Raw genomic sequence first — 22,137 nt, forward strand, 5'->3', positions numbered from 1 at the left:
TTAGGGCCAGAAGGGATTTCTTTCCTCTGTGTATCAACTGAATATGCTGAATACATGCTGTGTACCTCTGCTTGCCTGAAACTACCATGCCATTTGTAACTGGGACATGGTGAATGCCTTAAAATGTGGGAACAGTCAAAATGTATAGATTACTATAACTCTGATTTCAGTATATGAGTGTGCTGAATGTGCTTGGGAATGTAGAGGGGGAACAAGAATGTAACAATAAGAGTTTCCATGTTAAACATTTCTCCAAGAGGTCCTGCAAATCTTTGGTGCCACTGGCTCTCTCTTGCTGCATAACTTCATCCGATGAACATGTCAGATCCTGAAACTTCAGCAAGCTTTTTGCAGGTGGTGGCTGAAGTGAGGTGCAAAACAAGACAGCCTTTGATAGGTGTATGAATTTGTAAGTGTATGAGGAACTGCTCACATAAATTCCCGTGCTGCCACAATGATTTAATATATGTGCAAACCTCAGAACATGGAAATGGAGCTGTTGCTGTGCTGGCTAATAGCTAGACCTGGAATGAATTAATACAATGTCATAATTCACTAAAGGAGCTCTGCTCATGCCACAGAACCAGAGAGTACAGTATGAGTGTTTTATTACCCAAGCAGTGACCAGAGAGTATATAAACAACTATGGAATATGTACAGCTGTTCTATGCACTGTCCTGCTTAATAGTTTCTATGGCATTGTACTTTGGATTTAACTAATAAGTGCAATACAGGTGGTACTTGGATGAGAGATGTCAAGTAATACTAATTCATGCTTTATAGGATAATCTCTTCAAAAATAATGTTTGAGTTTTGTTTTAAATTACCTCTCCAGAGCTCCACACTTCATACAAGTCCGTAAGTAAATACAACTATTTCCACTGCAATCCAGCTTTTGAAAGCCCGTTTTGCCCTGCTACCCAGAACATCCCACTTTTAACTCTGTCCCTCAGCCCACTCCCTTGCCATTCAGACCAGACTCACCCTGTGCCCCATCAGGAGCTACTGTCCTGCCAATGTCAGGGGACACTGCTGGGTTCCAGGCTGGGGAGTCTCTTTTCTAAGGATGCCCTGTCCCATGCTTATATCTAGGCACTGTCCTCTCGAGCCATTTCAGTCGGTGTGGAAGCAGTGCTGTCACACGGAGAAGGAGGTAGCACTCAAACTAATGAAAATATCAACCCTGTGCAGCACTGTTCTCCATTAGTTGTAATTTCAGAGTGGTCTTTTACTAAAGCGTATTTCACTGGAGTGATTGCAATCCGTCCTGGCTGAGAGACAGTGAATAATGTCTAAATTGAAAAGGAACAGCCTTTGCCCTTTACTGCAAAAACTGATAAATATAAATACCATTGACTACCACAACTGTTTGAATATGTCAAAGTAGACAAGGAGCTAAAAACAAACAGCTGACTGAAAATATTAGTAGAAAAAAAAAATAGAAAGCAGACATAACTTCTGCCATTTCCTTTGACTGTTGTTTTTTTTTTTAATTAATTAATTATTTATTTATTATAATATCCTATCATCTTCCCCACCTGAAGTGATGCACATGGCCAGATGTCTCAAAACCTCTCCCAACTGAGCATGAAGAAAGCTGCACAAGGCAGGTGAAATGCACGGAAACTCTGAAACTGGATGGCCTCATCATCCTTATCACAGCCGCTAGCAGAGACAGTGAGGCGCTGTTGGCTGTGATGTGTGGAGAAGCTTGCCTGTGATATATATATTACTTATCCATGTATTATATATAGAGATTTTCAGGCAGGAAAAGAAAATCATACACAGTATTTCATACTTGGTCTGGTCAGACATAAGAAGGGAGAGAGATTTCAAGAATACTTCCTTCTGTTTTTAGGGTGCCCAGAGACTGGCCAGCAGTACTTAATGGTCTTTGGAGTAAAAGGAATAGGGCTGAGCGCTGCCTTCCAGTTCCCATGTTTATGTGGGTGGGATGGCTGCCTTGTGGGGCTGGGCTGGGCATAGCAAGCAAACTTAGCAGCTGTGAAAACTCATCTTTTCCTCATCTACACACACACATAAATATAACACTAGGTGATACACGGCATAAGGACGTGGCAGGAGGAAGAAGACTACATTCAACAAGATGTGGACACTGCTGATCCCCAGCCTCATGTGGCATGTATTTCTGCGCACATCTCTGTGTCCTTGCACAGGTATCTTGTGAACAATTTGTGGATATTTTTATATGAAAAATACATTCTGAAACATTACATCACAGAGCTCTGTGGGTTAGCATAAGGGATGCCATTTTTCCTAATCTCCCCGTATTTCTTTATCAAATACTGCCTTAATCTCTCTAATCTAGTAGCCCTGCTGTCAGTTTCAGAACTGCCATGAAGCAGATGCTTTTATGATGACCTTTCCAGATATGATATTCTTCATTTTTATTGTATTATAAATCCTGGTCATAATAAGCTAATCTGTTTTCTCTTACTTCTAGGAGTAGACGCTATCTCTTTCTTCACTCTTACAGTTGGTGTGAACACATGATCAAACTGGGGAGGGATGCTTTGTTCTCCTCCATTCTGTGCCCCTTCCAAAGCTCTCCTGTGACTTGGGCAGTTCATTTATTTCCCAGTCCCCATTAATCATTGCCATGTGTGCATTTTTCTGCAGCACGAACTTTGGGCCACGCATGGCTGTTGGGCAAATGTGGCAGACAGACGTGAGTTGCTGGTCATACTTCCCAGGGTGAGCAGACCACACACAGGCACAACCTCCGGAGGCTGAGAAGTCAAAAGGAACTGATAATATGATACAGAGCAGCTTTTTACAGTCAGAGGGAAAGGGGGAACTCTGACTCTTAGTTTTGCACATAAACTGATTACATAGTGATCTATTTTAAAGGGAGATCAGGTCAGATCTCTGCTGATAGTATATTCCCAGGAATCTATTTTAATGTGTGGCCAGCTTGAAGTGAACCTTATCAGTTTAAGAGGAGTTTCACAAGGCAGGATTTGGTCTTTTGTTCTTTGAATAAAGTATGCTTCACGTAGGTGATGTAAATCTGTCTACACATTCCAGGTTGTGTATAAGTAATGTTTAGCTGCTTTGAGATGTTCAGTTAGTTCCAGCATCTGAGTTGCTTAGTCGTATGGTTCTTCTGGGTTCATGCCTTGCTGCTGCAACAAAGAGAGAACAACAATAAAATAAAATAAAAACAAAATGTGGTGATGTAGCTATAAAAGAAATATATATATATTTTTTTTCATACAGCAAATATTTAAGTAGCAGAAATATAAAAAATATAAAAAGATTAAAATATAAAAAGATTTAAAAAATATAAAAATATATATATATAAATATAAAAATATAAAAAATATAAAAAGATTAAAATATAAAAAGAAATATAAAAAAAATACAGCAAATATTTAAGTAGCAGAACTTAACTGTTGATGAATGTCACAGGTCAAGATTTTAGCAAGATTCAAAGTGACACTGGGTTTTATATGCCCCTCTACTACTCTGTCTAATCACAAAAATAGCAACAGCAACAAAAAATTATGAAGAGTTCTGTGTTTCATGATGAAGCCTGAAGTTTGTGACCATTTTAAGATGACAGCTAGTAAAGACATTAAAATATGAAGTTTTTGCTAAACCTTTTTATGTTGCCAGTGGTGGCTTGCCTGAAATCTGAGCCCTAGTATTTTCCTAGTACTGACTGTTTATTCTGCTACCACATCCCACTTACTTTTTATTTTCGTATGTCTATATTCCAGTCTAAGTGTTCCTGAAACCAAAGTAATGAATTTTAGTGGATTAAGCTTATATAAAAATATTAGAATTAATGTATCATGTGGCATGTCATCAATGCAATTCTCTATATAATTATTATTTTGAAATGTTGTCTTCTCTTTCTCTTTCCTAATAGTAATAACCCAGATTGGTGCATGTGTAAGAAGATATCATTGTGTTTCATGAATATACACAGACTTATAAACATTTAGAAAAGACAGAAAAAGGAATTTGCAGAAGCGTGCAGCATAAAATGAATAAGGAAGCAATAAAGGCTTTCCCAACCATCAGTGCCTGCTTTGCATGCCCCCTCGGGGCCCCTGGGGCATTGCAAGTCAGTGTTGTCAAACTCTTACTTGTGGAGGGGCCTTTCTCAGTGTGGTCCCAATCCAACCATATTCTGAGATGAAGGAAACTCAGGTGCAGGAATGATGTGCATAAACCCACCAGTCACCTGTTCAGCATGTAGCTCGCATACTGTGTTGCGCCAGAGCAGCTTTGCCCAGTGCAAGCAGTTCCAGAGCACTGCCCTGCTTCGGGGCCTCATTGAGGCTGATGGGATGGGTTCAGCAAAGTCACGAGGTCTCCGCCAAAGACTGAATTGCATCATCTGTTGATTTTGTTGAAGACAAACCCAACACAGTGATCTGAAAGCACAGTTCACTCCTGTTCTGCCTTCCATGTCTCTGATGTGTTCTTTTTCCTTCTTCAAGCAAAGGCAGCTGTGCTGCAGTCAGTTTTGCCATGGCACACTGGTATAGCCCTTGACTTGCTTGGTCCAGGTGAAAAAAACATGTCTTGACTGAGCATCCCAAGACCTTTCTACACCTCAGGTACCTGGCCTGTTTGTATGGACACTGTTGTGCCGGCTGCCTTCTCTGCCCCAGCTATGCGTGAGAGCTCCAGTGCAGCCAGACATATGCAGTGTCACTCTGGTGTCTGCTTCCTCATGCTAGTAGAAGGAAAGGCAGGCCTTAAAACATGTGGAGTCACTGCAGGTGACCCCACAGCTTGGTCACTTGCAGTAATTATACCTTTGCTTTCTACAGATTTTTTTTTTTCCTTCACTGTTGATAAAAGTATGGCTAGCTTTCTGTCAGAGGTTTGGAAAACCTCTGGACTTCTCCTTTTCTACTTCTAGTCTGAGTCTTGAGACTTTTGGCAGCACAAACAGCTCAGCCTACAATCCTGCTGCTGCGACTCAAAGGTATGACAGAAAACATTTCATAGCATAGTCATTAAGTGTGTTGCTAGCATCAGGTTTCAACATGTTCAACATATTGCTCCATCAAAAATGCTGGCATCAGTGGCAGGAGTTGTACCTTGAGATTGAAAGATGATCTCTAGAGTAGCCATCAGTTCACCATTCTTCTTTCCAAGGCGATCTTTTTTCCATCACATTTTTTTTCTGAAAATCTTTGAAGTTTAATCCCCTAACACCTGCAGCAGGGTTTGTGTCATTGACAGAAGACAATTACCATCTAGTCTAGCAACTTCTATTTACATGAAAAGTGCGTTCAAATTATGTTAACATCTGATATTTTCTGCAAACCACATATGGTGTGAACTGTTTCTGATTCTACTGCAGTAGTCTCTATTGCACTTTTGTCCTCCAGACAAAGACCATTTTTACCTGGTCAGTGAAGGCATAGCATGACTCCATGGATGTACCCAACTCACGAAGGGATGTGTATCTTTATATTGTTTTGAAGCATTAGTAAGCTGGTAATAGACTTTCTCTATTATATGCAGTTAATTGTCCTTAGCCACTGAGCACCTTTTACAGACTTAAGCTGCAATGAAATAACAGAGAAATGGATTAAATTTTCCAAGACCACATTTATTACAATCTGTTTATCATAACAGCCAACATTCAGGCAAATTAAATGTTCAGTGGAAGGAAGAGCAATTTCTTTAATCTGTGTAGCTTCAAGCATCACCAGAAGACAATGTTCACAAAGGATAATGATTTTTACATAATGTATTGTGTGCCTTGGGCATGAGAATATACATATGTACCTACATACTTGCATAGGTTTTCGCATAAGAATGTATCTTGCAGGCTTATATTTTTCCATACCTTAGATTGTGGCTGTGCCTGACTATCAAAATTGCTAGTGACTGTGTCCTTATAGCAATCACAATAAAGCTCTCGTAAATAAAAAGAAATAAAGAAAAAACAATGGTACGCTCTCTGGACACAGCGCTATAAACTGACATGTGGCTATGTACTTAAAATGGTTGCCACAGCCAGTATGGCATGAGTGGTCCTGATGCCATATCTGCATATATTTATTAAGTTAAGCTATATGACTGATGGTTTTAATGTTTGTTGCATTTGCATATATTCACTTAGTTAATATGCAGAGGACAAAAATCTGTCCCCAAGCTTCTGGGCAATAATGGCAATCAGACTGCCTTGGCACTTGAGATTCATCATTGTAGTCCAGCATCTAAATCAGCACCCCCAGGCTTTGCCCAGCAGTCCCCAATGTTGTTATCCTGCAGTCACTTCGGGAGTATGTGTGCTAAAAGGTACTTGGTGTGTTTGCCTTTGTCTGTCCCATCAGGGTCAGTCAAGCAAGGGGCCAGCTGAATAAGGAGAATGCTTGTTTGGTAGGAATGGTCTTGCAACAGTCTGAGCACAAAGGCAATAATCCAAACACATCACTGAAATACTCCAGTAGTAACAATACCTGTCACTGTTTAACCCAGTGTGGTTTCATATCCATAATCCTTAGGTGGAAGCTCTACATTTCCCTCCTTCCACTGCATTATGTTACCTGCTTTAAAAAAAAAATACAGTTTTATTTATCATAGATAAGGTTTGTCTTGATAACAGCTCTCAGACAAAAGCTTTCATACAGATAGGCTCGTAACTAATGGAAGTGCTGGGACTGTGAAATAAAAGTGAGATTATACTAATGGCTTGCAGATAATGATGGAAATTTTGAGGGTAATTCAGAGGTATGAAAGAACAGATTTCTGTTCTGGAATACAAAAGCTGTCTCAATTTGAGTTAACAGAAAGGATCATGCCTTGCAGGCAGTGTCCACTGAGGAAGGATTTGTGCACAGGACCTTAGACTGGGACTCAGAACAGCAGGGTTTCTGTCCCAGATCCCTGGCTTGATTTTAGACTGTGTGCCAGTCGTTTAATTTTCTGCGTCTCAGAAATAATGAGCTTTGCTTTGTCTGAAACTGCTTGAAAGCTACAGAGGAAAGGTGACTCCCAGCTTTGTCATTAAGGGTATCCCAAATTAAATAGCAGAAGTATTTCTATATGCTTATAAGATGCATGTCATAAAGGTGAGGCTCTTTGATCCTTTGTGTGCACAGTATAAACCACTGACACTCCCAGAGTGGAGAGGTTTATTCAGTAAACCAGTGACAGTGAAAGCCCAGTGACTCAGGGTATGTCTTTAAGTAATTCTCCATAATTTGTATATGTTTATTTCAAACAAATGCTAGCACAATGACATGAAATTATCTAAATATTTCAGAGCATCAGGGATTCTGTATACAGAGTGTACTTCTTTCTCTGTATATAGAGTGTACTTCTCACTCATCAGTTTTAAGCCTGAGATGGAGACAGACATAAACTGTGTAGCAGAACACAAACGTGAGGACTCAGAGTTTTGCTTGACTGCTTGTGAGAACCTAAAACATTGCTGCCCACAGTTTTCCTTTTTGCCCCTCAGTCAGAATTAACCGCCCTATAAAGGGGCAGCAGAGCAGGATGTGGGCTCTGTATGCGTGAGGTGTACCTCATGTACTCCGGTCACTCCTAGGACTCCAGTACCGGTATCCCAGCTCAAGCTACTTGGTCAGTCAGCTGCTAGGTGGCAGGCCCATGCCTGAGGCTTGTGGATAACACTTAATTTACCTCAGAGGGATGGTGACTACTTGGAAGAGATGATTTGTAGAATGTATATAACAGATAGATTTAGGAATTAAAAGAGAAAATGGATGAGTCAACAAGGCATTACGCTTAAATCAGCTGTGAAGGATACAAAGGCCTGGCACCGAACCAGGTGCTGGAAGCGGGCTCCCCATGACGGGATGGGGCTCAGCAGGCTTTAGCAGCCCAGTACCAGGGAGGTTTGTCGAAGGACAAGGAGCTGGAGTTACTCCTTCACCCTGGCCTTGGCATTGTACAGGTTTCATGCTAAATGTCCACTCATTAGGGTAAGAGGCTGCCCAGGCAGGAAAAGGACTATTTTGGGAGGTTGGGAGTGGAAAAGGGCTCTGCAGCTGGAAACAAGTCTCCCAGAGCATGTTTTGAGCTGGGCTTTTGAGTGAGGCTTTGCAGGTAGTGACTCTTTTTAGCCTAAGTTGTAAGGAGGTGAGAGGGAGCACTCACACCATATTACTTCATTCTTTGATGGAAAAGAAATTTGAAAAAAAAATAAAAATCTGTCTGTCTAATGGCAGGGCTGTGAAAATTACCTTGCTGATGACCCCAAAATGCCTTTAGAGCCTTTAATGGAAAGCAGGATTATGATGATGATTATTATTATTGCTTCAAATTCTGAGAGATAAGTTTACCATTATTTATTATGATTCTTTACGCAAGATAGATCTGAATTTAGATGTAATATTATATACAAGCTTAAATTTCCATGATTAAGGAGTGATGAAGGAATCTGGTTTTTTTTTGTTTTGTTTTGTTTTGTTTTTCTAACACTATTTTTTCTTAACCTTAGCTTTATTTCAGGTTTTCCAGTCTGTATAATGTTGCTATGCTCAATTCCTTCACACTGCAAATGTTTTAGGTTTGCTGTGAATGGAGAAAGATTCCCTCATTGCTGACAGAAATACAGTGAGAAAACAAATTAACTCCTAGCAGAGACTACTTTGCTACTCTCCCAAACTGCGTTTAAGACTTCAGTTTTCAAGTGGCAGTAGTGAGGAGTAAGCCTGGCAGTCAGTGCTACTGAGTGAGAATCAACAGGTTGGGGCTCTGGGGATGGGCCTTGGTCTAAAATATCACAAGCCTGGGCTCTCTTGCCTTATTCATTTCCAAAGACGTCTAGATTCAGCACATCTCTTGAGTTGTTTCTGTTCTTACATTTGGGTTAAGAACAGGTATAAAGAAATGCAAAGATGCAGAAATCCTAAAGGAAATAACAGATCTTTTCCAGATCTGTTCAGTTTAATTTGCATTTATAATGAAAAATTAGGCTGCAGAATCTGGATTGGTATTTTATCCAAAGCAAACAGCCTTAAATGGTTCTGAATGAAGGATAAAATCTATCATCGCCTGTACTTTTGCTCATCAATTTGTCCATGCCATCAACTGAATCTGTTTCTAAACCTATGTTCTTTCAGCAATTTCACTTTTCAAATCTGCCCTAAAAAACACAGCTCAGCTTCTTTTATTTATTTATTTATTCACTCTCTTTCCCAGGGTGGATGGAGCAAGAAGGGGCAGAAGAGGCCTCCCAGTTCTTCCTCGAATGGAAGGGAAGAAATTGTCCTGAGACACAGACTATTCCTGTTCTTTTAAGGTAGGAATAATATGAAATCCTGGAAAGGAAGATCACAGGAAACACAGCCAATCTGAGGAAGTTATTTTTACAGGTAGTCATGGACATTGCACAGTCTTATTGATTGTTTTGCAGTTTCCTCACTATTGACTTCTGAGATCTGGCACACTTGATGTATTGCCCAGCTTTAGTTTCTAGCTAGAAAAATTATGTTGCTACCTTTAGAGAGAGGGGGGGGAAGTCTTCTAACTGGTGAATGTAGTTGTTCCCTAGTTTAGATCTTATCATTCTTGAGGACTGGATTTCCCTATGGATTTTGAACGGAGATGAGAACATATCAGTTAAAGAAAAATATGTTTAGATTTCCTCAAACCAAATCCTGAAATGCACTTGGGCTTTCTTTGTGCTCTTTTAATGCTATTTATTGTTACTTGCTCGCAAACATTCTGGTCTGTTGTCAGAACTATTCTTCACAACAAGCTGAAGTAACCATTATAATGCATTTATGGAAAGCACTTCAGGTTCATAAACGATTACCGTTTATATGGAAAACCTTATTCTAAGCTTTATCTGTATCTTATCAGGGAATACAATATTACCTGTTAAAATAACGAGCTGTGTTAAACTAACAAAGATGGCTTTGTATTTTGTGTGTGTACATGTGTATATATATTCATATATAGAAATGGTCCTGCACAGCCTGCCAGAGAAGAATCATTTGTTGAAGTGGTTTAATGATTAATTATGCCAGGCAGAAACATGCGCCCACACACCCTGTCACAACTGCACAGCAAGACACTGCCTTTGAGGAAGCATGGATTTCTTGCACATGTGGTCTGCAATCAACTCAGCTGAATACAAACTTTTCTGAATTTCTGCATTAGAGACAGGGAACATCTCTGTGGAAACTGGTATGCGTGGCAGCCCTTGTTCGAAATGAAGGGGCAATGCCACAGGGGGGAGAAGTGTTTTGTACAAGGCTGCACACAGAAGTGGTAGCAAAGCTAGAAACAGAGCAAGGTCTCTGAACACATAAGTCTGTATGTCATCCTCCATATCACCCTGTCTACCAGGCAGAGAAAGGAGTAGGCTGTGATGGTGGAAGCCAGTGCAGGAAAATCCAACTATCCCTCTGTTCAGAAGAAACTGTCTCGGTTGGCAGAGCCTGCTTGTTCCCTTTACCTAGTTCCCAGCAAGAGAAGTGTTAAACCAGCACTGAGAGCCCTCATTCCTCCTGGGATTCAGAATATAACAACAGATGCCAAGGTTATCTTTGTCCTCTCTCTCCAGTGAGGCTCCAGAGCAAGCACAAACAGAATGTGGCTTTCTTCCCTTTTTCCTATCAATACCAACAAGAACCATATTTCTTTACAGTGATTCCATTTATATTTTGAAGAATAACGGTAGCAGAACTCTCTGGAGACTCTAAAATGGTTTTAAAGTAATTCTGAGTCTTTCAAGGACAAATAAGGGCTGCTAATAGAACAAGTGCAAATCTTTTTTTATAAGCATTCCTAGAAGACAATGCTATCTTTACTCTTCCCATATCAGCTGGGAGTCTGCAGTATTTACCATATCCAGTGCTGCAGACCACCAGGGTTGAAGACTGTGACACAAAATCCCTGTGTTGTCCAAGATCACCTCATAGGTGAGCCTTTCCAGAGAGCAGCTCCCCTCGTTAGTCTGTGAAAAATTGGTATAAATCACTGTAATCCTGATTTAATAATTTGAAATGATTCGAATGCAAAACCAAGGCAGTGCTGCATAGTGGATACAAGATGAGATTAGCATTAAGAAAGACTGGGATCACTGCTCCGCTCTGCCACTGTTTTGTTGGCTGGCCCCGGTCGTATTGCCACTCTGCCTCAGTTTCTCCATTTGTAAAAATGGAGGCAAGATTATTACCTTACCTGTGCTCACCACGGATGTGGACAGAGGTCTATGATATAGATGAGGTGGATTCTGCCTTTTAATTTGCCTTTTATATTTGGGCCCTCACACTCTGCAGCTTTGTAGTTCACATCATCATTTCCACCCTGCACTTTTCATACAAGACTAAATGGGAGAGGACTCCTTTTTTGATGGAAGCCCGTGTGCCTTAGCCAAGATACAAGGTCGACAGAAACAGCAGCGTGATGATGATCCAGGCCCATTCATCCTGACAGCAGAAACAAATGTGTCTCACTTTTGCTCTACCATTTACTCAAGCAGAAAACAAAACAATAGGGATGGGAAAAGGTCTGAAAGAGCTGTCACAGAACAAGTGCACCATGCCAATAATTTGAAGGATTAAGAACCCCGAGCCACATGTACTGAGACAATAGCCAGGGCCATCCTGTTCACTGGGTTCATGGATTAGAGGGATATTTCATATCATTCTGTTTTTCTTTTCAACTCTGATTGAACAAACATAGCCTGCATGCTCATAAATCCCTTGTTAGTAATGCAAAATTCAATACAATTTCCCTTTCACCACACTCTATGATTTTGCCTTTGGAAAATGTTGCTGTTGTTCTGTCTGGATGCCTTCACAGAATAAGCATGACTTTGTGTCTGGTTCAAACAGTGTGATGTTGAAGGGGAACCCCGAAGAGGGGCCTGGTGTTGGTATACCTGCACTGAGGCTGTGAAGATGAGAGGCTGACCCTAGCTACATCACTTGATTCGCTTGTCTAAGCTCCTGTCTATTAAGTGGGGTAATTCACCTTCGAGGTGCACTTTTGCTCAGAAAATAGCTATGGAAATGTCATGCTTTGGGATCAGTGCTGTCACAGATTTTGTTTTAAAAATATGTTTGTATTTTTAAATAATAAGATTCATGTTTAAATAGGATGGCATTCCGCTGTGCAAAGTGTATATGGGTTTGAGTCAAGCAGGGATTTTTCTTCCTCTCCAATCACCACCAGCAAGGTGCTGGCAAGCGGTGTCCCATCCAGTTCCCACTCAGGGCATTCCCCTCCCAGCACTTCCTGGCAGCACTGAGCCTGTTTTCGCAAAGACCTGATGGGTGCCTCCTCCAACATAATCTAGAGGTACAGTCTGGGGAATGTAATGGTCAATCGGGTAAATCCTCATCATCATGAAGATGATCACAGAAGTCTCACAGACTTCAATGACTTTGGAGTATTTGTGACTGTATATTTATCTGAATATTTATCATTTAGAAGGTACAATGATGTTGCATCTTTTGTGAGAGTACAGAAAAATTCAAGGGAGGTATCACAGCTCCTGCAACCTGAATGCGGACTCAAATGCACTCAGCTGTCTGTTGAATGTTTGTGTTTATATTTTTGTTCAAAAATTCAGAATTTCAGTCTAAAAGGGGAAAAAAACAAATGTGGTGAAGCCAAAGCCTTCCTAGTAAGAAAGATTCTGATCTGCTTTTGAGTGCTTTTTTTTCTGTGTTGCACCGTAATCCGTTTATCTCTGTTTTCTCATAGCAGCTATTTAGCCATTACATTTATCTTGTTTCTGTGGGGGTATTTAGATTAGCATTAAAATTCCAAAGCACCTGGGTAATGTCTCAAGGTTGCAAGTGTGGGACAGTCATTAAATTAGCACACAGGACAAACCCTTAAAAGAGAGGGATGGATGCCTGTCAGTTGGTATCACTGTGAAGGCCATTAGATGTTTTTACAGGCCTTTAACTGAAGTATCAGCAGTGTGAGCAGCCTCCCTGTACTTGTCCTAGACAGAAACCATTCAAGAGAAAAATAGAGCTCAGTCCTTGCCCTCTGGGGCAGTTTTGCTGAAGATGCACATCATCACGGGGAATATTCATTCAGACTGCGCTGCCTCTGCTAAGTACCTTCAAACACTCAAACTCTGTGAAGAAACCTAGTGGGTAGCCTCTTCTCACCAGTAGCTTTGTGATGAAAGATTCACTCCCTCTGCTCACACAGCACCTCATGGGAAGGGCTGAGCTCACTTCCTAACAATTGACTGGCCCTGATGTGTACCTGTGTTCATGCTCTTTTCTCTCTGTGTCATCCTAGAAGTGAAATGGCTAGCTGCTAGTAACATAACAGTCAATGACAGGTTTTTAATACAGCAGGGGCACAAGCAGGAAGGCAGGCTTCCTGTTCTTGAGTGGAGTTCAAGGATGGGGCATTTCAGGAGACAAGCTTTTGCAGTTTCCAAAACTCTTAGCAGATGGGCATCTGTAAATTCACCTGCTGACAGCAGTAAGGTGCAAAGCCCTCTCCTGTTACGCAGGAAATGCTGGCTTCTCATAGATAGCCTGAGTATATGTTGGTGGTCTTTTACCCATATGAACTAAGTGGTGCAGGCTTGTTTTTCTGGGGATGCATTTTTTGAAAGCTGTCTGCTCTAACTTAGGTAGATGTTCAGCAAAGCTTGACAGGTCTTGAAAATTGGGTTGTGTATGTAAGTATGCAGTCATAGTTTGTCCATGGTTTGACTTACAGCAGCCTGCTGCTGGAGGTAGGACATTTGGTGGTCATTCCTCAGATGTCAGTGCTCAGCTTGAGTCCTAACAGACCTGTCTCCTTTGTTCCAAGCAAGAAAGACCATCACTCATGCATGCCTTGTGATGCTGTCATCTCATTTGTACTGATGCAGAAGGTCCATAAAGCAGCTGTGTAATCTTTCTAAGGATTGTAGGAGTGTACACTGACAGTGCAGACACAAGGCCCAGGACTTCTAGCACTGATAGGTGCTAATGAGGTAGAAGGGTATGGCCAGCTTCGCTTTGTGCCCCTCATGTATCTGTCTGATATAAAGACCTGTCGTGCTTAGCACCTGTCTGCCTTCCCCATGCAGAAGCCTGTGACAGGACATTCTATTCTAGATCAGCATTGGCATTCCTAGGTCCAGGGACAAACTAGCAAGCTTACTACTTAAATTGAAGGTCCTTGAGCTGGTCCTTAGAAGCACTGTTTCAAGGCAGGCAAATAACCTTTACAGACCCTGACCAGGTCAAGAGAGATCAATGCTACAACAATTATCTGGCTTTATGTTGTTCTTGGGCTCTGCCTCTTTTGTATGGAGATGTATACACATGCAAATTCACGCATATTTTGCACATCAGCAAATCCCTAAATTGAAAACAAGCACTTCAGGTGTTAGGTCAACCCTAGGCCTTGGGATTATTCTCACAGACTGCTATCCTGACAATGCAGGGAGTCTTTTGCAGGGGAGAGGGGGGAATCAGTGAATGAAATCTCACTAGTTTTTCTCCTTGATGATATTCAGCCCGAGTACCATGAGGTTTCGCGCCTATGTTGGTTCAATGGTTTTGGCAGGATGCCACAAATTTTATCGCCCTTCTCCCCATTGGGCGAGAGAGAAGCGGACAGGTGTGGCGAGCACTTGCCCCGCAAGTTATTTTCTGCCCAAGCTGGATTTCAGATTTGGGATTTCCTGGCTGGCCGTTGTGCTCTGCGATTGCGGTCACGTCCCTCTCTCGTGGGGATTGCGAGAAGCGGAGGGCTGCTCAGCTCGTCGCGGCAAACTTCCGGTCCCCATCTGGAAGGCAGATAGCTTGCCTTTTGTACAGATTCAGCTCTCTGAAATTAAGGAGGTTTTTCCAGCTGTCCTTGAGAGGTTAGTGGGCTTCTGAATGGGGCAAAGTTTGGTGCTGAACTTCCTTTGCATCTTCGGGCAATTGTAGCCAAAATACATTCGATCTTTTCTCAGCTGGACAGATTGATGTCTACATCATTTCTTGTGGCAATTGCTTTGAATTATTTGGGGATATTTTTGATCCATGGGTAGCAATCAAGTTGAGACAAGATAGATTTCTATGGCTTTCAGCGTATTAAAGGTAAAAAGAACTTTGAAGGAGAAAAAGAAAGAAAACAGAATTGTGACTGTCAAGAAGAGAGAAAGGGACGCAAGATGTCATGGTAGTCTGGGGAAGATGAAATTCCCTCCGTGTCCACTGCGTTTCCTCCTTACACAAAGGAGCTCCAATCAGACCTAGCGTGGATTGATTCATTTTGGTGTTGTGTGCATGTACTCTGCTCGGGACCGGCTGCCTTGCCCTCACTTTAGGAGAGCACCTAGGCTGATGCCGTGCCTCTGAGCATGAACGAAGCCTAAATGGCAATACTGCTCCCACAGAAGGCAGGGTGAATGGGCAGGGATCTGATAGGGATTTCCCCTCTCTATTTTATTTTTTATTTTTTTTTTCCTCTCCGGATGAAGCATTCAGCAATGTACTGGTTCTCTCTTCGCCCTTCCTTCACCCCCTCCTCCTTGCCGTGTAACCCACGCTAAACCCAGCGGCGGATGCACCGGAGCCCCCCTCGCCCAGCACCGGTAAGCCCGCTCCTATCACCCCCAGACCCGCACCCCCGCTGCCCCCCCCCCGGCAACAGGTCGCCGAGGGGCTGGGGCCGCACGGGTGGCTCTCCCCCCTCCCCAATTTTCATTTTAAAATTTTAATTCATTTCTTATTTTCCGACACCCCCCCTCCCGGGTGCTGTGGCAGGGCCCGCTCGGTGCCGCGGGGGGGCGGAGGGGGGGGGGGGAGGCGGCGCCCATCGGCCCCCGCCTGCCGGGGACAGCCGGGGCCGGGCCGAGCCGGGCCGAGCCAAGCCGGGAGAACCGGGGGCCGAGGGAGCCGGGACCGGGGGAGCCGCCGCCTGGGCTGCCCGGTAAGCACCGCCGGGTGTCGGGCTGACCGGGGCGGCGGCGGCCGGTGGCTGCCCCGGCTCCGCGCTGGCAATGTCTTTGGCTCCATTTTATTCCGGAGATTATTTATACCCATAAGGACTAGGTGTTCTTTAAAGGGCCACTCTGCTGGGGGTGTCAGCCTCTCTGTGTTTAGGGCTGTAGATGTATGTGGTCGGCGTTACACCGCGGGTTTTGCGAGCTGTGATTCACGCGTTGTTATGTGCAGGTTAAAGAGATCACGGGTGCAGAGAAGTAGGTTTGGGAAGGACTTTCCCCTGCTTGAGAATTGAAATGGTATTTTTCTGTCGGTGGGAAGAGGGAGGAGAACGTAAGGCTGCTTTTAAAATTAAAGGCAATGCACACGGGCATTTTCCGTGCGCCTTCGGACTCAGCAAACTGAGCGAGGCTGGCGTGGGGAGGTTGCATCTCCTTGTCCCGGGAGAGCTCGAGCCAGGATGTATGCATTACAGTTGTTCATTCATCAGCGCCTGCGGATAATGCAATTACCAAGTCAGCAGCGCATGAGGGCTGCCCTGTGTGTGACACGCTGAGGGTACGGTACCTCGGGAACCCAGCACTTGCCATAGTTTGGGTAAAACAGGAGCTGGGAATGAAACCGTTGTGCTTGAGGTAGAGAGGCTGCTGGTTAGCCTTGGTCACTGTCACTTCTGAGGACTTGGATTTTGTGTGCTTCTATGCAGAGGTGTAAATACGTTTTGTGATCCGCTCATAAGCAATTCAGGAGCGAAAAAGAATTGGTAGCAGCTTCAGGTAGCCCCAGCGCCTGGTGAATGGTAGATGGGTTAGATGCTTGAGAATTCACAGTGGTTCTAATTAAATCCTGTCACAAAAAGGGCTTTGTTTGGGTCTCTGTTTTTTATTTACATTATCAGATTCTGCAGCCCCGATATGACTACCTCTCTCCTAAGTCATCTTGGAAAGAAAAAAAAATCACCAGCATGATTGTCATGGACCTTATTTATTTATTAGGCTATTAGGGTAATGAAGAAAAGCCATGCATGCCCTGCTGTGCAGATCTCATTTCAGCAAAACTGCCTGTGCTCCTGCTGCTACCCACATTTGATTTTTAACCAGTGAGTGCCCTGTGCTCGTGGCAGTGCCGCGGCTGCTGCGTCTCCACGTGTGGCTACTGATCGCAGCCCCTGGTCAAGGCAATCAGAGTGGAGCCCACAAGATGCTGGTTGGGGGTTGTTCTAAAATCAATGTACTCTTCACTCTTCCACCCAAAGAGCAATGTTTGCTTGCTTGCAGTTTCAGCTTCTTTATTCTGCCTAGTACTGCTGTTCGTGCCGCCGTTTCAGGGCGAGATCTGGTCCATTAGTATTTTGTTTTTATGAATTGTGCCACTGAAAGACTGCTCTCTTTTGTATCTGTTACTGCTGTGCCACAAAAATGAAGTGTTTGTCCTGGACAGCTTCTCTACCAAGAAGGTACCGGGAAGGCAAGGGGACGCTTAGCTTGCTCAAGGTTACTAGAAGAGGTAGGTACTGTCTCCTGAGTTGTAGGGACTGGACCATGTTGGTTCTGCTGCATATATGTACATACAGAAAACATACATATGTGTCACATTAGTGTCCCTGTTGACTCTCATTTCTTCTATGTTCCCTTTTCTGGTACAGTAAGTATACTTATTACCTTAAAATGAGAATAGTATTTTTAAAGATAATTCCGTTCTGTAAAGCCAATTATATTGATAATATTATAAAAAGACAGAAGTAGTTATATTTAGGCAGTTGAAACACAGTGATTGTGCCTTCTTTGCAATGTATCAGATTTATTGCAAACATAAACACACACAAACACAGAAGCTCATGCCTAGCCTGTCTACGAGAAGAAAGAAACAGTACCCAGTAAATTGCACATGCCCAGAAGGCTAACCTAAAAGTCAAGAAGGTAAGAATTGTGTTTTCTCTGTGAATGCTATTTGCAGCTTCCTTTTTCTTCAACACATAGGCGACTCAGAGAGTACAAATGTGAAGATTCCTCCAGAGGAAGGTCATGTGATGAGCAGGTCCCTTCTTGTGTTTTCTGTATGTAGGGGAGGGAAAATATCTGGGGGGAGTGAGGAAGAAGGAGAGCTCAGGGAAACTTCGAACCACCTTGCAAACGTGGAGTGGCTGAGTTTACTGATTTTGCAGAGGTTGAATCTGGAGGAAAACCAGGAATGTTAAACCTTTGTGCAAGTTACGTGTTCCGTGTTTAAGAATGTGCTCTGCATATGTGTGCTCGGGTGCATGCATGTGTGTGCAGGCGGACAGGTCTCTACTAAGAGATGGCAGCAGATTTTGGTCACAGAACATATTTATTCTGATTTGTTGCTATATCCAGTGTGATAATCAATTGATGAAACTAATAAAAAATGCTCTGTCTCAATGGCATCCTGCAGCAGAGAGCTACACCAGTTAATTGCCTGTGCCTGTATGTTTCACGGGTGTTTTTTGAGTTTTCTGGTCCTTAACTTCACTAAATGCCACTTTGTTCAGTTACAGAATAGGGCAGACAGGGAGACCAAAGCAGTGCTGTTGATGCTTTTATTTATTTTGTTTGAGCAAAGTCTATGGTATATGTCTCCTAAGATGGATGAACAGTCATGAGTCCTTTGCAATGAGCCAGAGAGGTTCTGTTGGTCTAATCCTGAAGTCTTCGATCCCCTCCATAATTCCATTAACTTCTGTGGAGCTATATATGTGAATGAGCATTATGGAATTAGGTTGTACAGTATGTGTCATTTCTGGTGCAAGTGCTAAGACAGGGTCAGCACTTTCGTTGCTAAGCCTAATTTATGTCATAGCAGAGACTACCCGAAGAGTTGTAGAAAATGCTTGCACCTCTAAAAGTGAACAAGAAGTTTTCAACAGAGAAGTTTGTTTGTTTGTTTGTTTTGTGAGATTTTTTGTTTTGGATTTATCTCCCACTGGGAAATACACTGGCAGAAGGATAATGTCCAGTGTTCCAGTGTGCTTTGAATTTTTTTTTTAATTGAAGCCTTTGAAGTTCTTAGCCATGGGTAGGTTATTTTATTCATTGCTCTTATTGTGCAAAAGAATATGCTAAGGCTTCTTCTTGCTGCTCAAGATTTCTGAAGTAGGAGCCTAACAAAAGACTGAGTTTTCAACAATGCTGAGTACCCAGATGCTTCCCTTCACATCTTTTGTTTTCCTTGAGTGATTGGCGCTTAATCTATATACCTAAATAGGCATTTACGAACCTGACCTTCAGCTTCAGTGTGATTTCAGCCTCATTTCCTGTGCAGACCCTGTTCCTGTGCTGCTACCCTTCCCCATGCAGGTTTTGGTCTGACTTGGTATTGGGATCAGCTAGTGGAGAGGGTTCGGGAAATGATGATGCCATGTCTTCAGTCTCAGCTGAGATAGCACTTATCCAACCAAGCATGGAAGTAAAGGCAAAGGTGCTACTGGAGATGTCATTCAAAGAAGGTGTTGCACTACCACACACGCTCTGGTTCCTCAGAAATCCACTGTTCTTTCCGCATGAGAATTGGTCTCTGCCAAACTGCAGCATGGGTAGTGGTGACCAGCCACACTGCAATAACACTGCTAACTAGGTGCAGTTATGCCTCACTCTGCTTGTTGCATATTGTTGCTGAATGTTGCTAAAACGGACACTATGTGCCATCCCACAGATAAACGCTATTTAAAAACTGGAAGGAATAATACCTTTATATATACCTTCTCATGGTCTCACTAAGAAGTCATGAAGCATGATTAAATAATTTTGGATCCCTGTGTCATAGATGCTGTTCATTGGAATGTGTTTAGAAAAACAAATAGTATTAAATGAGAATTATTAAGTAGAGGAACTGGTTTAGTGATGTGCTTTTCCAATCAGAAACTTCATATCTAAATTTGGGGTGTGAACGCCTACATGTCAGCCAGTGTCTTATTCTCTCTCTCTTTTTCCTTTTTCACACCTGTCCAATGTATACAACATAAATCTGGGTGTTTGGATTTCTTACCCATTCACGATAAGAGGAAACAATCTGGATTGATTTTCAAGTATTTTTGTCTCGTATCCTGCATGCAGCCCCTCTAGCATTACAGAGTAGCACTAATATCTACAGATGTCAGCATAGGCAGGCAACTTTGCCACCATTTTACAGCTGAGAAAAATGAGATGTGGAGAGAAGAAGCAATTTCTACAAGAAATTATCTTTTATATCCACAGCCAATCTTGTAATAATTTATTGATGTTTGCCCTCTTAAAAAACTATGCAGACTTTGAAGTGAGTAGCCTTATCTTAGAAAGCAAACTGTTGCTAAAATTATTCTTTGTTAGGATGACTACTGAAATAATTCCACTTCCTCTTACCCTGAGAACCAAGAGAAAACTACTCAGTGCTCTAATGGCTGGGATCTGCAATGCCTGTATCAAAATGAGTAAACAGGAAACACAGCAGCATGCATGAAAACAGTTTGCCTACAGGTTTGATTTATAGCTATTCTGGTCTTTCAAAGAATTGATTGTTTACATAATATCAATGAAATACACCCTAAGACCAGGCGGCTCTTCTGGTCTTGAATAAACACAGTGGCACTCATTCACACAAACAGCAGAAGTTACCTTTCCTTAAATCAGAAGGAGCACAATTAAGCTGAAAGTAACTGTGTGGAAAGGGAGACTCATAAAAGAATGCGAGTCCATTTTTATTTGTTTCTATGTTTGTATTGATCCTAGCATATAAAGATCAGAAGTAGCAGTTGTTATTATGGGTTTTGTGATTTCAGCCCACTTTCCAGAGCCCACAACATTGCTGTTACAAAGATCAGCAGTGGTGCCCTCACAGGAAGGCCAAGCCAAGGTCCTCACAGTCAAATGCCCTTTGCAATCATAGCCATGGCTCTTCCAGGTCACACAGGGCCAGATGGTCATGTGAGACCCTAGGAGGGGAAGAGGCCAGATTTAGGGACTGTCCGCTTGGAATTTTGCCCAGCTGTGTCAATAGCAGCAGTGACATGAAAGGTAGCCTTAGCCCTCGCTTAGTTCAGCTCAAGTCCATAGTTCAGAAAAGCTGAAAAATAGCTATGATCCCTGTGTGGGAACAGAATCTGTTATGATGTGATGTCAGATTATAGCTATCATTATCCCAAAAATATTCAGATCAACTCATCCGAGAGTTTATACAGTATTTATCTAAGAAAATGTCTAGGTATTATATGGCTGGTGTTATTTAAACAAGGGGTAGTACTTGATCATGCCAGGTCTGTTGTGCTCAATAGACAACTGTTTCCTACTCTTTATGTTCGTTTTTGCAGTATGCTCTGAGCTAAATACTGTGATAAACTACTTGCAAGTAGTTCTTCACATAAGTTGACTTTGCAGTGGTGGTATTTGTAACTCTAATTTATAATTTTGTAGAATTTTGTGGAGGAAAGTTGCTCTTACAAATGTGTTGCTCTTACAAATAGTTGCTTTTCTAAAATAATGGTTGGAATTTATTTGCACACGAACTACCTCTTATCCTTGTGGAAAGTCATTCTTGTGTTTAGGGGCAAGCCTGTCAACAGAGGCTGGACTGAGGGAGCAGCCAGTCATGCAGTACTGAGCTCCACAAGCATGTAGTGGATTTTGAAGTGTGGCTGGCTGTCTTTTGCTTAAGTCCTCATTGAGGCTTGTTTGGTCATCATAAGAGGCACCCAGCCAGAGCTAGGTAAAGGGTGGAAAAGCCAGGAAGACTAATGTGATCTGTCCGTATCCACATTGTATGTTGGAGAATGACCCAGGTCCCAGATGCTGGGTAGCCCACCAGCACCTGGGATCTGACATAATGCTGTCCCTTGCAAAGTCTGAATTCAGCGTGAGCTCAGGCTGCCTAAAAATCCTACATTTCCTTGCTTCAGGTGATGTGAGGCTGAGGGGTATTTTCAATGGATTCCCGCCTCATCTTGGCCACCTGAAATCATCCCTGCAAGGGCAGATGGTATGACTAGAGTCTGTACCACGTCAGGTCTCCTCACAGTGCTGCCTGTGTCTGAGCTTTTCTCGGAGAACACCAGCAGGGTCACTTTATGCCCATCCTGAGGTTCCTTCCAGGAAGTGGATTCACTTCTCTGTACAACTACCAGGATACAATCTCTATCTCCAGAAGCCTTACAGAGGAACTTTGTATTAATTACAATGGAGCCCCCTCCCTTACATACTGGGAGAGGTACTGCACATAGTATTCTGTATGTCATCTTAGACTTACCAGTCAAGTTTTGTGCTGCAAAGAA

General features: G+C 42.6%; 1 protein-coding gene across 1 annotated transcript in view; it reads left to right on the forward strand.

Annotated features, from left to right (window-relative positions):
* The first annotated feature begins 15,415 nt into the window (after positions 1–15,415).
* The window catches only part of SORBS1 (sorbin and SH3 domain containing 1), a 165,005-nt gene continuing 158,283 nt past the window's right edge, over positions 15,416–22,137 (forward strand). The window contains exon 1 of the mRNA XM_040564017.1: positions 15,416–15,529. The gene's annotated coding sequence lies outside the window, so the exon portion shown is untranslated. The remainder of the gene's footprint in view (positions 15,530–22,137) is intronic.

The sequence above is a fragment of the Cygnus olor genome, chromosome 7 (assembly GCF_009769625.2).
Source record: "Cygnus olor isolate bCygOlo1 chromosome 7, bCygOlo1.pri.v2, whole genome shotgun sequence".
Lineage (NCBI taxonomy): Eukaryota > Metazoa > Chordata > Aves > Anseriformes > Anatidae > Cygnus > Cygnus olor.